The sequence below is a fragment of the Pleurodeles waltl genome, chromosome 9 (assembly GCF_031143425.1).
Source record: "Pleurodeles waltl isolate 20211129_DDA chromosome 9, aPleWal1.hap1.20221129, whole genome shotgun sequence".
Lineage (NCBI taxonomy): Eukaryota > Metazoa > Chordata > Amphibia > Caudata > Salamandridae > Pleurodeles > Pleurodeles waltl.
The window spans coordinates 786,755,364-786,769,096 of record NC_090448.1 but is presented as its reverse complement, the minus strand read 5'-3'; positions in this window follow the sequence as shown (position 1 = coordinate 786,769,096).

Below are 13,733 nucleotides of genomic sequence, written 5' to 3'. Positions count from 1 at the left end.
TTGGGAGTTACCAAACAAAGGTGTTTTAAGAGGAGGACATTTTGCTGGTGGGTGGGGTAACAGTATCAGAGTCTCATGGGATTTGCATTCATGTCAGTCCCTTTACTACACACACCATTCATATGTTGTCCCCCCAGATGAGTACACTTAATTTGTGAGTTGCCAAACAAGGGTATGTAGAGACGGAAATACTGGGCTGGTGATTTGAGTAACAGTAACAGTGTCTCCTGGGAGTTGTAGTCATGCCATTCACTCTACTTCCCAACGGTTAGCCCATGGTATCCTGCCAGGTGAGTACCCTTCATTTGGGAGTTCAGGAGTATATGGAGACGAAGACACTGTGATGGTGGTTGGAGTTAGAAAAACAGTGCCTCCTGGGGGTTGCAGTCATGTTAGTCCCTCTACTAGGCACCCTATACAAATGTCAATTGGAGCTAATAAACAAGGGTATTTAGAGAAGGAAACACTGGGCTGGGGGTTGGCCTTGGAGTAACAATCCCTGTTGACTTTGCAGTCAGCTCACTCCCTCTACTTCCCAACATTTGAGATGTTATTCTCCCAGGTAATGGGCATCAGTGAGAAGACAAACAGGGGTACATAGGCAAGAGTACACTGGGCTGGTGTTTGGTTTTGGAGGAACAGGAGCTATTTGGCTTTACAGTCATGTCACTCCCTCTACTTCCCAACAGTTAGCCCATGGTATCCTCCCAGGTGAGTACACTTCATTTGTGAGTTAACAACCAAGGGTATTTGGAAAAGGAAACACAGGGCTGCTGTTTTGAGTAACAGTAACAGTGCCTCCTGGGAGTTATAGTCATGCCACGCTCTCTACTTCTCAACAGTTAGCCCATGGTATCCTCCCAGGTGAGTACACTTCATTTGTGAGTTGACAAACAGGGGTATTTGGAGAAGGAAACACTGGGCTGGTGGTTTGAGTAACAGTGCCTCCTGGAAGTTGTAGTCATGTCACTCCCTGTACTACACACACTTGACAAATGTTCTCTACCCCAGGTAAGTACACTTCAATTGGGAGTTCTCAAACAGGGCACTTTGGACAGATGAACACTGAGCTGGTAAGTGGATGGACCGTAGATGTGGCAAAAGGTGAGCAATGGGCATGTATGACATAGCATTTTTGTGACATTTTTGATGTGGTAACTTACCAGACTCCACTCCCCCAGGTATTCCTGTCAAGCCCTCAGGATGCAGGATGGCCAAGAACTTGTCTTCCCTTTGAAAGAGATATAATGGGGCGGAGGGAGTGCCACAACCAGTCTTCTTGGCCTGCAGCTGGTGCCTGGAGACCAGGAAAAGGACCTTGCCCCTGAGGGCGTTCCACCTCTTCCTAATGTCCTGCCTTGTGCACAGAGTGGTGCCTACAGCATTCACTCTGTCAACTATCCTGTCCTACATTTCCATTTTCCTACTGAGAGGAGTGTGCTGGACCTGTGCTTTAAACAATTGTGGCTCTACTCTTATGATTTCATCCACCATGACTCTCAACTCATCTTCTGAAAAATGGGGATTTTTTACACGTGACATGGTGGGGGAAATATATTTTTTTTAAAGGTTGAAAGCGACTTTCTAAACGGGTAGTACAATTGGGTGTGAATGGAGCAAACAGTGTGCAGGGTGTTGTATGGGATATTAAAAAAAGAAATACCTAATTTATGGTGTGTGGATTAGTAAATTTGCTCGGTCTTGCTGTGAAAATGCAAAGGACTGTTGTGTGCGCAGGGGTGTGTTTTATAGTGTCCTTTGCAGGTGTGTCCAGTGTTGCAATGTGTGTCAGCTGTATTGTTTTCAAATTCATCTAATTTGCCTTTGTGTATTACTTTGCTGACCATGAACCGCCGTGGTCGGGAGCACATCGGCTGAACACCATGGGTGTCCGCCAGCTCGACTTTGTGCTGCATGGTCATTGTTTGGTCACTGTGCTGTCGACGCTGGAGGTCGGTCCGCCTATTTCCAGGCCTCCCCGCCGGGGGTCTTCCTTTTTTGTTTGGCAGTTGGTGGTCCTGCGTGTGAAACCTGTAATAGGGCGGTCTGCAACACCACCAACATGGCGGTCTTCTCAGGACTGCCAACATGGAGGTTTGGTGGGCCGACTGCCATACTCGTAATGAGGTCCTATATCTTTTAGGATTATGGTTTGGGAAATCTGTGAGTTGGCTTGCATCTCTTATATCCTGCAAAACCTCCCTTGCTTCTACGTCTGTCACATTTAGAGGGCTGGTTGTATTGTCTTACATGAATTACATCATCTTCATTAATAGTGGCCTTCCCAAAAAATGCATTAGAATAATATTTGGTACATTTCCAATTCACACATTCTGTCAATGCACTTTCTTGGTTTGAGGTGTAACCCTGTAACTTAATAATTGCTTTCTTTTTTGGGATGTATTTGGCTTGTTGTGTCATTGTATCTGAAAGTAGTGTAATAGTATAAATAAATACATTTCTTTAACCCCTTCGCTGCCAGGCCTTTTCCCCCTCCTGTGCCAGGCCTTTTTTTGGCTATTTGGGGCAGTTCACTCTTAGGCCGTCATAACTTTTTGTCCACATAAGCTAGCCAAGCCAAATTTGCGTCCTTTTTTTCCAACACCCTAGGGATTCTAGAGGTACCCAGACTTTGTGGGTTCCCCTGTAGGAGGCCAAGAAATTAGCCAAAATACAGTGACAATTTCGTTTTTTTCAAACAAATGGGAAAAAGGGGCAGCAGAAGAAGGCTTGTGTTTTTTTCCCTGAAAATGGCATCAACAAAGGGTTTGCGGTGCTAAAATCTCCAGCTTCCCAGCTTTCAGGAACAGGCAGACTTGAATCAGAAAACCCAATTTTCCAACACAAATTTGGCATTTTACTGGGACATACCCCATTTATACGATTTTTTGTGCTTTAAGCCTCCTTCCAGTCAGTGACAGAAATGGGTGGACTGGTGTACACAATGCGGTCTCTTTTCCTCCTTTTGGAAAATGTTCAACCCCATGTGACAATGTGTCTTTAGAGATCCCTACAGGTAAACATATATATGTTTGAAATAACTTGATGGGATTAGTTGGATTCACATCCCATAATCTCATCCGGGTGAAATAAACCTGTAGTTATACATGGCACATACTGATACCACGGGTGACTATTAAGGTCCAAGTGCATGTTGTGCCTTGCAAAATGGACATGAGGTTGTATCTATCTCCTCCGCTTCTTTAGTGTATACTTCATCAATGGGTCTTTTTAATATTTTTAATATGGGTACTTGCATGTTGTGTTCCTATAATCCTAGTTTGTATTGTTCTATGGTTATTATTCTCTGCATGGGTGGCTTTTGTCACTATATATATTTTATAGCTTGGACATTGGACTCCGTGATTTCAAGGTTGCTTTTTTATGTGTTTTATGTACCAGATATTTTCTTCTGACGTGGCATATATCAAGAAATTGGCATTCCGTGCAACATATTTGTCCTTTCTATGGCATCTGTATCCACATTTGTACATTAAGTTGGGAACGACCCTGAGGAAGGTGGCCTCCCTATGAGAGGATTACCAAAACGCGCGTAGGCCTTGGTTCCTACTATGTCCGTGGAGTACTGTATTAGAATACTATGATATCAGATATTAGTCTTTACAGTTCCTTGTGTGTGTATATATATATATTTATAATATAATGTATCATATTATTAAGTATATATATATATAATTATTGATTATATTTTTGTATATCATTGTATATATTATTGTTGTGTGAATGTGGTATGACCGACTCTGTGCATTTTTTTTTTATAATGTATTTGGTATTATGTAATAAAATATTGCTGAAATAATTTCATGATTCTATGAAGTAAGATTTGTTGTAGTGAAGGCTATGATATTGATGTAGCCCTAGATTGGACATACAGCCATTAAATTACTATTCACATACATTACAAGGTGAACATATTTATATCATGATTTCTTGTAGTGTATCCATTTATGAAATGGTATTTCAGAGTAGCTCATAGTCTTTATAGCTTCTGCTTGTATTTCCCTGGTGGGGCTACCACATTTACGTCAGGGACCCTCTTTTGTTTTGGTCTTACATGTTCTCCTCTTCCCCTTTACTTAATTTTGAGGGAATACAAATGCCCTAGGCTTGCTGTTATTAATATATATCTTCCAAATGTAGAGGGTGTGCTGGCTCTTCTGTACATTAAATTATACTATGAGGCATCATTCAGTAAACTTTAAAGGCAGACTTTAATTATTAAATAACTCCATAGTTTTAATAACACACTGTCAGTCCCAATGATTGAAGAAGCGTTACCAGAAATCACACAGAATATAATTCAAGTAAGTTATATAAAAAGGCTCTTCAGTTTTTCTTTGAAAATAAACGGCATTTTTTTTTACCTATTTAAGATTTCTTTAATCAGTACCCAAACTAGGTTAATAGATTGCGACTTTGAAAATTCAACCCTAACTAAACAATCTATCAAATGTGAGCAGGACATAGGCTTCACCCTTTTAACACATTTCTCCATAGACAAAGAGTGGAAAACTCATGAATGGATTGTCGAGCACTAAATTATTATCCAGAGGCTGGTTGTGGCTGGCATGCGCTCAAATAACTAACTCTTTTGGCAAGTAATATTTGAGTAGGCTAGAAGACTCATTTGGATTTGTAGATCACTTTTTTAAGAGTCGATCAATAGAAATTGGCTTATGTTATGATTTTTTTCAGAATAATGTCTTAAAAGTCATATACGAAATGTTAGAAATGGGCCAAAGGCACAGGCATAACTGTTACCAATTCTTTAAAAACGCTAACATTTTAAGTGTAAGTACATTAATGGAAGCAAACCTTCACCAGATTCTTTTTTATGGCCTTTCTATTTAAAGCTGGTGTAAGTGCTCCACCTTCAAGCCCTAAATGCCAAAGCAAGGTTTTGGGAGTCTGGCTCCAAATGGCTTGGTCCTACCCAAACTCAGCAACTACTACTAGAAAATGTATAAGTGCAATAACCCATATAGATTTAGCACTGAATCCTATATTCACATAACTGAATTGCCCACAAAGTGCAGGAGATAGTCTGAATTCTATAATGCAACAAATCTAATAATGAGAATGTGAAGGTCAATTATCACCATGCACTTGAAGTCTCCTGTCCTCCATATTCTGAGGAGTGATGGAAGAAAATGAAGAAGGCCTGTTTTTCAGAATACGTTTACATTGAACAGCTCAAAAGAATATGGAATGGTTTTGAATGTATGCATTATCCACCACATCTTTCTATTGCTCCTGAGATTAATGGCTATGAAAATACTACCCCAAATATCATTTAGTGTTAATCAAGTTCATAGGCTGTGGATATCTGATTATTTACTCGGTTATCATTCACAAATTGTATATTCATTTCACAGGGCACCTGGACACCTAGCCTGTCACTTGCCTGTGGCTTCCAGTTCCAGCTTTTCCAGACTGTTCTAGTGACACCACAGCTGCCTGTGTTTTCCCGCCGGGGTTTTCCTGACTGGATTTTCCCACTCACCGTTCTTCCTGCCAACAGAAGCTCTGCCCACCCCAAGACCTACCTAATGCAGGCTTCAGCACGACTGCGCCACTGTTGGGTCTATCCACGCCTGGACTGTGCCCAGCCCCACGACCCCTGGTCCTCCCTCCCCTGAAGATACACAATTGCTGAGCTCTACACTCTAGACCCCGGATGCCGCAACAAACACTGCCATCACGCTGACCCACGCTCCACATTAGGACCTACACCCACTGCCATTTCACCTGCCACAGCACACACACCAGCCCACTGACCTGCCCTACCCCGAACACACCACAGACACCACCTGATCAAACCACCAACTTGCATGCGCCCTTCTCAACACATGCTCACTATGCAAGCATTCCATCAAATTATGGGACCTCATTGCCACCCTCGCACCCAACATCGTCTACCTCACTGAGACCTGGATCAACCCCACATCCACCCCAAACATTGCCACTGCGATCCCCAATGGATATAAAATTACTCACCAGGACCACTCCATCAAGCCAGGAGGAGGAACAACCATCATCCACAAATAGACTATACAGTGAACCACCACCACCAACAACACCACCTCCCCCATTAAACATCTTAACTTCAAACTCCACATGGATGACAAAACAACCATCAGAGTATCTCTCTTATACTGATTCCTAGTCCTGCACTCCAGCTTCTGCAACACCTTCGCAGACTTTATTGCACCCCTAGCCTCAGACTCCAAGAACTACATCTTCCTCAGTGACCTAAATTTCCACATCAACGACAACAACACTGCACACCTCCTCAACGGTATGAGCAGCCTCAGTTTGGCCCAGATTGTTCACGACCATACACTCACCTCCATCAACTGCATCAAATACAGTCATGTTACAGAACTCACATGGACCAATCACTCCATTGTCCACTTCAGCATCTCCAGCTCCAACACCTCCACCCCCAAGGTGACCAGTGCCACCCACCAGAGGTGGAACAAAATCACAGAGACCAGCTGGGAGGATGCCCTTAACACCTCCAACCCCTCTCGCCAACAACCTCAAACAGGGAGTGAAAAACTTCAACGCCAGGATCATCATTTGTGCCAACAGCATAGTCCCCATCAAGAACAAAATCCAGAGAAAATCCTCCAAAAAGGCCAGCTGGTACACCCAAAAACTCCGCGAAATGAGACAGCAAACAGCTGGAGAGGAGATGGTAAGCCAGCATGGACATCTCTGACAGAGCAGCCTTCAAGACCTCCCTTCAACCTGTACCACCGCATGCTGAGGGCAACAAAGACGACAGCCTTTGCCACATGCATCAAAACCAGCGCCAACAACATGAAGGAACTATTCAGCATCGTTAAGGAATTCTTCAACCCGGCTGCCAGGTAAAACAACGTCACACTCTCACAAGAGCTATGTGACAACCTTGCCCACTTTTTCCACAAGATCGCAACCATATACAGAAACTTCAAACCCCAACCAACACCTAGGGACTTCCTCAACAGATACGCCACCACCGTAATCAACATTAACCACATACTGACCACCTGGAACAACCTCTCCACCCAGGACATCACCTCGGCCATGAAATGCATCCACTCAGGAGCTCCCACAGACCCATGCCTGCACTACATCTTCAACCTTGGAAACCAAAGGACTCACCAGGAACTCACCACCCTGTTCAACACCTCTATCAACACCGCAACATTTTCCAATGCCTGGAAGCATGCCAAAGTCAGACCACTTCTGAAAAAAACCTCAGCCGTGCCAGACAACCCAACAACTACTGGCTAATGTCCCTGCTCCCATTCCCAGGAAAGGTACTGGAAAAGATCATAAAACCGCAACTCATGACATACCTGGTGCAGAACCGACTACTCAATGCCTCCCATTCTGGCTTCCTCAGCAGTCACAGCACAGAAACTGCCCTGATCGCAGACACCGACGACATCCAAACCCTCCTCGACTGAGGACAAACAGTAGCTTTGATCCTCCTCGACCTCTTGGCAGCTTCCGACACTGTGTCATACAACATGCTGATCAACAGACTCCACCACATTGGCATCCAAGGGAATGCACTCAGATGTATCGCCTCCTTCCTCACTGGAAGAACCCAGAAGATCTACCTCCCACCTTTCATCTCCGAACCCAAGGAGATCACATGCGGTGTCCCCATGGCTCAACCCTCAGCCCCACGCTCTTCAATGCATATATGACCCCGCTGGCCAACATCGTCAGATCCCGCAGTCTCAACATAATTTCCTACGCAGACGACACCCAACTCGTCCTCTCACTCACTGATGACCCCTCCACCACCAGAACCAGGTTTCACAGGCGCATGACAAGCAAAGCAGATTAGATGAAGAATAACTGCCTGCTGCTAAACACAGACAAGACGGAAGTACTGATCTTTGGCAACAGCAGCAACACTGGGAATGACTCCTGGTGCGCATCAGACCTAGGACCCACACCCACTCCCTCTGACCATGCCAGAAACCTTGGAATCATCATTGACAACAAGCTCACCATAAAATCACAGATCAATGGCGTCTCCTCCACCTGCTTCCTCACTTTGTGCATGCTATGTAAGATCTTCAAGTGGCTACCTCTACACACGAGATGCACCATGACACAGGACCTCATCACCAGCAGTCTGGAGTATGGCAACACCCTCTACATAGGAATCGCTGCGCTCCTCCTACTGATACTTCAGATCATACAGAACGCTGCAGCCAGACTCACCCTCGGACTTCCCCAACTAACCCACATCACACCCCACCTCAGGCAACTCCACTGGCTCTCCGTACAGAGGAGATGCCAATTCAAGCTGCTGACCCATGCACACAAGGCTCTACACAACCATGAAGCCGCGTACATTAACCAATGCCTGAACTTCCACCAAAAGTCCAGAAGACTACGCTCTGCCTCCCTTTTACTTACCCATACTCCCTGCATCTACCGAAGCAGAAGTGGAAGACGCTCCTTCTCTCAGGTTGCAGCAAAAACCTCGAACAGTATCTCGACATGTAGGAAGTTGGCTCTGTATATACTATTTCAAAGTAAGAAATAGTGTGCACGGAGTCCAAGGGTTCCCCTTAGAGGTAAGATAGTGGAAAAATGTGATAATTCTAATGCTCTATTTTGTGGTAGTGTGGTCGAGCAGTAGGCTTATCAGAGGGTAGTGTTAAGCATTTGTTGTACACACAAAGGCAATAAATGAGGAACACACACTCAAAGACTTACTCCAGGCCAATAGGTTTTTTATTTTGAAAAATATATTTTCCTAGTTTATTTTAAGAACCACAGGTTCAAGATTTGCATTAAACACTTTAAATGCAAGGTACTTCACTTAGATACTTTAGGAACTTTGAATAAAAGCAATATCATATACAGTCTTTGTAAAAATGGCAATAATCTATTTTCAAAGTGGACACAGTGCAAAAATCAACAGTTCCCTGGGGGAGAGTTAGGGTTAGTAAAGGTCAGGTTAGGAGGTAAGTAAAACACTTACAAGTCTCAGTCCTGGGGCATAGGCAGTCGACCATTGGGGGTTCAAGGCAACCCCAAAGTTACCACACCAGCAGCTCAGGGCCAGTCAGGTGCAGAGGTCAAAGAGGTGCCCAAAACACATAGGCGCCTATGGAGAACAGGGGTGCTCCGGTTCACAGTGCCAGAAGGTAAGTACCTGCGTCCTCGGGGGGCAGACCAGGGGGGTTTTGTAGAGCACTGAGGGGGACACAAGTAGGCACACAAAACACACCCTCAGGGGCACAGGGGCGGCTGGGTGCAGTGTGCAAAGCAGGCGTTGGGTTTTAGATAGGAAACAATGGAGGGACCCGCGGGTCACTCTAGTGGTGCAGGCAGGCACAGGGGGGCTTCTTGGGACAGCCACCACCTGGGCTAGGCAGAGGGTCGCCTGGGGGTCACTCCTGCGCTGAAGTTCAGTTCCTTCAGGTCCTGGGGGCTGCGGGTGCAGTGTTGGTTCCAGGCGTCGGGTCCCTTGTTACAGGCAGTCGCAGTCAGGGCGAGCCTCTGGATTCTCTCTGCAGGCGTCGTTGTGGAGGCTCAGGGGGGTTGTCTCTGGTTACTCACGGGCTCGCAGTCGTCAATGAGTCCTCCCTGAGGTGTTTGTTCTCTGAATCTCGCATCGGGTGCAGAGTGAGAAGTCTCACGCTTCCGGCGGGAAATGTTGGAAGTTGCTTCTTTGTTGCAAAGTAGCTGGTTTTGAACAGGGCCGCTGTTCACAGGAGTTTCTTGGTCCTTTAGTCCAGAGCAGTCCTCTGAGGCTTCAGAGGTCACTGGTCCCTGTCGGATGCGTCGCTGGAGACAGGCCGGTAGGGCTGGGGCCAAAGCAGTTGTCGTCTTCCTCCTTCTCTGCAGGCTTGTCAGTCAGCAGTCCTTCTTGTTTCTTCAGGTTGCAGGAATCTGATTTCCTGGGTTCAGGGTCACCCCTAAATACTCAATTTAGGGGGGTGTTTAGGTCTGGGGGGCAGTAGCCAATGGCTACTGTCCTTGAGGGTGGCTACACACTATTTGTGCCTCCTCCCTGTGGGGAGGGGGGCACATCCCTGATCCTATTGGGGGAATTCTCCAGAATCAAGATGGAGGATTTCTAAAGGCAGGGGTCACCTCAGCTCAGGACACCTTAGGGGCTGTCCTTAAAAAAGACGTTATTCTGATCTTCTTTTTCCAGGCTTTATTTTGAGACAAGAAGATGCTACCAACCCTGGCAGATACCAAGGACAACTGCCAGGACAGAGCACATCTAACATTCCATTCCACTATGTTGCCAAGCAACATTATATACATACATTCCATCTTATAACCCAACATATCTCCCTCCCAAACTAACAAAATATTTCTAACATGAATACTAACAAAATAACGTACAACCAGTTAATACATTTCCTAAAACCTTGTAATTTCCTAAAACATTGTCATCTAAACTACATCATCTTTAAGATACCCCTGGCTTTTCACAACTCTCTTTTCCCTTCCCTTCAATCCCACATTGTTCTCTTCACGTCCACCGCCAATTTATTCATCTTTCCACTTCCTCAACTCCAACTCATTACACTTCACAACACTTTCAACATTCCACCTCCTTCCGTCCTCCAGTTTACACTGTATCTCCTCACCTTCACAATACGTTTAGGAATAGACCATTTAGACACTCCTTTCTTAGTCTTGTCCCAAATTTTTGTTCGCACCCAATCACCCACTGCCAACTCTCGTTCCACTACACTACCCATACCCCTGCCTTCATACTTCCCTTGCATAACCTTCACCCGACTCATTAAACTTCCCTCATCCACCTTTCCCCTACCTGCCTTGCCCATCCACCCTGGAACAGCTTTGGTACAGGGTTTCCTACCTTTCAACAACATGAATGGAGTCTCCATTGTAAGGGAATGTGGGGTTGTACGATAGCTCCACAACATATCTTTGACTTCCTTCTTCCAATTCAATCCATTTTGCAATGCCAATTGAATATTTTCCCTCTACACTCTGTTGAATCTTTCCACCAATCCATTCTCCCTGGGATGCGCTATGGCCGTCTTAATATGTTTAACCCCATAACACTCTAAATAATTTTCAAACTCGCTAGATGTGAATTGTGGACCATTATCAGTTACCAATACTTCAGGATAACCCTCTCGCTTCCATATTTCTTCACACAACTCAATGATTGCACTAGATCTAACGTCACAGACTAAACTGACCTCAGGCCATTTCGAATGGTAATTCATCATCACAATGGCATACATTTTTCCATCACCCTCCAAACTGAATGGACCACACACATCCATACCTACCCTTTCCCATGGTTTATGTGGAAATGGTATGGGAACCACAGAAGTACTCTTTCCTATGTGCGTTTTGTCACTGCACGCACAGCACAAACAATTCCTGACAAACTTCTCAACATCCCGATCCATGCCCGGCCACCAAAAATCCTCCCTTGCCTTCCTTTTCATTCCAGACATACCCCAATGGCCCTCACGTAGCATTTCGTATATATTTTCTCTTAACTTGTGTGGCACAACCACTTTGTTGCCCCTGCTCAACACTCCTCCCTGCTCAGACAACTCCGACCACACATACTTAAAATGTGATATTTTCTCTACAACATTCTCTTCCAATTCCCACCAATGTTTATCCAAATTAGATATTATCATTTGCATCCCTATATCCTACAACATCGCTGTCTTCCACACATCCTCCTTTACAGCCTTTGTCTCTATGGTGTGTATGTGCGCCACAACCCAATACCCCTCGTCGTATTTTATACCTTCCATCGGTAGTCCTGACAAACTATCGGCATTCACCTTTGCCACGCCCGGAACATACCTGACAACGAAATCAAATTCTTGCAATCTATATAACCACTTTGCTATCCAAGGTGATGCACTGCTGGCACCCTTTGTTGTAAAAATATCCACCAATGGTTTATGGTCAGTCCGTAAGTCAAACTTTCTTCCCCATACATAATTCCTGAAATGTTGTACCCCCCACCAACAAGGAAGAGCTTCCTTCTCGATAGCTGAGTAGGTCGTTTCCGCCCTCCTAAGTGTCCTCGAGGCAAATGCAATCACATTTTCTTTGCCCTTCCTCACTTGCACCAAAACCGTACATGCTAGCATCCGTGTATATAATGATATGATCATCAGTCACAAAAGGTTTTAGTTCCACAGCATTTATAATGTTCTTCTTCAACTCTATAAATGCTTGTTGACACGCCTCCGACCACTCAAACTTCTGGTTTTTCTTCATTAAAGTGCGTAGTGGATGAGCCATATCCGCAAAATGTCTCACAAATTTCGCATAGTACTCTGCCAAACCCAAGAATGATTTTAGTTGATCTTAATCCCTTGGATTTGGCGCTTTCTCAATCGCATCCATCAATCCTACCCTAGGTTTTATTCCTTCCCCAGACACTGTATGACCCAAATATTCCACACTCTGGCATTCAAACTTGCACTTTTTCATCTCAACACTCAAACCTGCCCTTTCCAAGATCGAACACACCCCTTCCAGCACCTTATCATATTCTTCACTGTTTTCTGCCCACACTAAGACGTCATCCTGGAAAAACGTTACATTCTTAACCTTGCCCAATAAACTCTGCATCACCCTTTGAAAAACCGCGGAAGCAGATGCCAGGCCAAATGGCATTCGCATAAATCTAAATGCTCCCTCAGGTGTGATGAACGAAGTGAGATGTTTTGAGTCTGGATGTAGTAAAATCTGGTGATATGTATTTGATAGATCAAGGGTGGAAAACACCTTTCCACTATGTATACTGGCTAGCAACTCATTTATGTTCAGTATGGGATGTCTGTCTATCCATATATTCTCATTTAAATCTCTCAGGTCAATGCACATCCTAATTTTGCCATTAGGTTTCCGAGCTAACACTACCGGGCTCAACCACTTCGAAGACTCCACTTCCTCAATTACGCCCAACTGCAATAACATTGATAACTCGACCCTCAATGCATCCCTTAATGCCAACGGTACAGCTCTCACTCTGTGCACCTTGGGTACCGCACCCTCTTTCAAGACAATCCTATGTTGGAACTTCTTTAGACAACCCAACTTATCTCCAAACAATAACGGGAACTTCGATCTCCATTTTTCTACTTTAGGATCTTCCTGCAACATGGTTAATACCTGTTCTTTTGAGTTTGGGTTCAACACCATATCTAATGCTCTTTGCTCACTCCAGCCCAATAAGCATCTCCCTTTTTCCACAACATACACACAACAAGTGATCTCCCTCCGTTTAATAACAATTCTTCCCTGAAAATATCCTACAACAGGTATCTTGGTACCTCCATATCCCACTAATTCGATCTTAGATTTGGATAACTCCGCCTTTCCTACCTTGAGCCATGTGTCTCTGTCAATGAGCGTATGTAGAGAACACAAATCTGCCCACATGTCAACTAATACACCATTCAGACTTACATTATACCTTGGAGGTCTGTAACATTCATTCCCTAACTGCATCACACTGTCCCCACTTGTGATTTCTTCCGTAGGGGCATCATTCAACATTAATGTTTGTATGTGGTCTTCTTCATCATCAGAAGATGTTCTCTCCACCTTTTTACTGTCGACCTGCAAACAATTTACGCTTTTCTTTTTGATTCCGAATCCACCCTTCCTTTGGTTGCACACTTTAGAAAAGTGGCCCACTCTGTTACAATTAAAACATT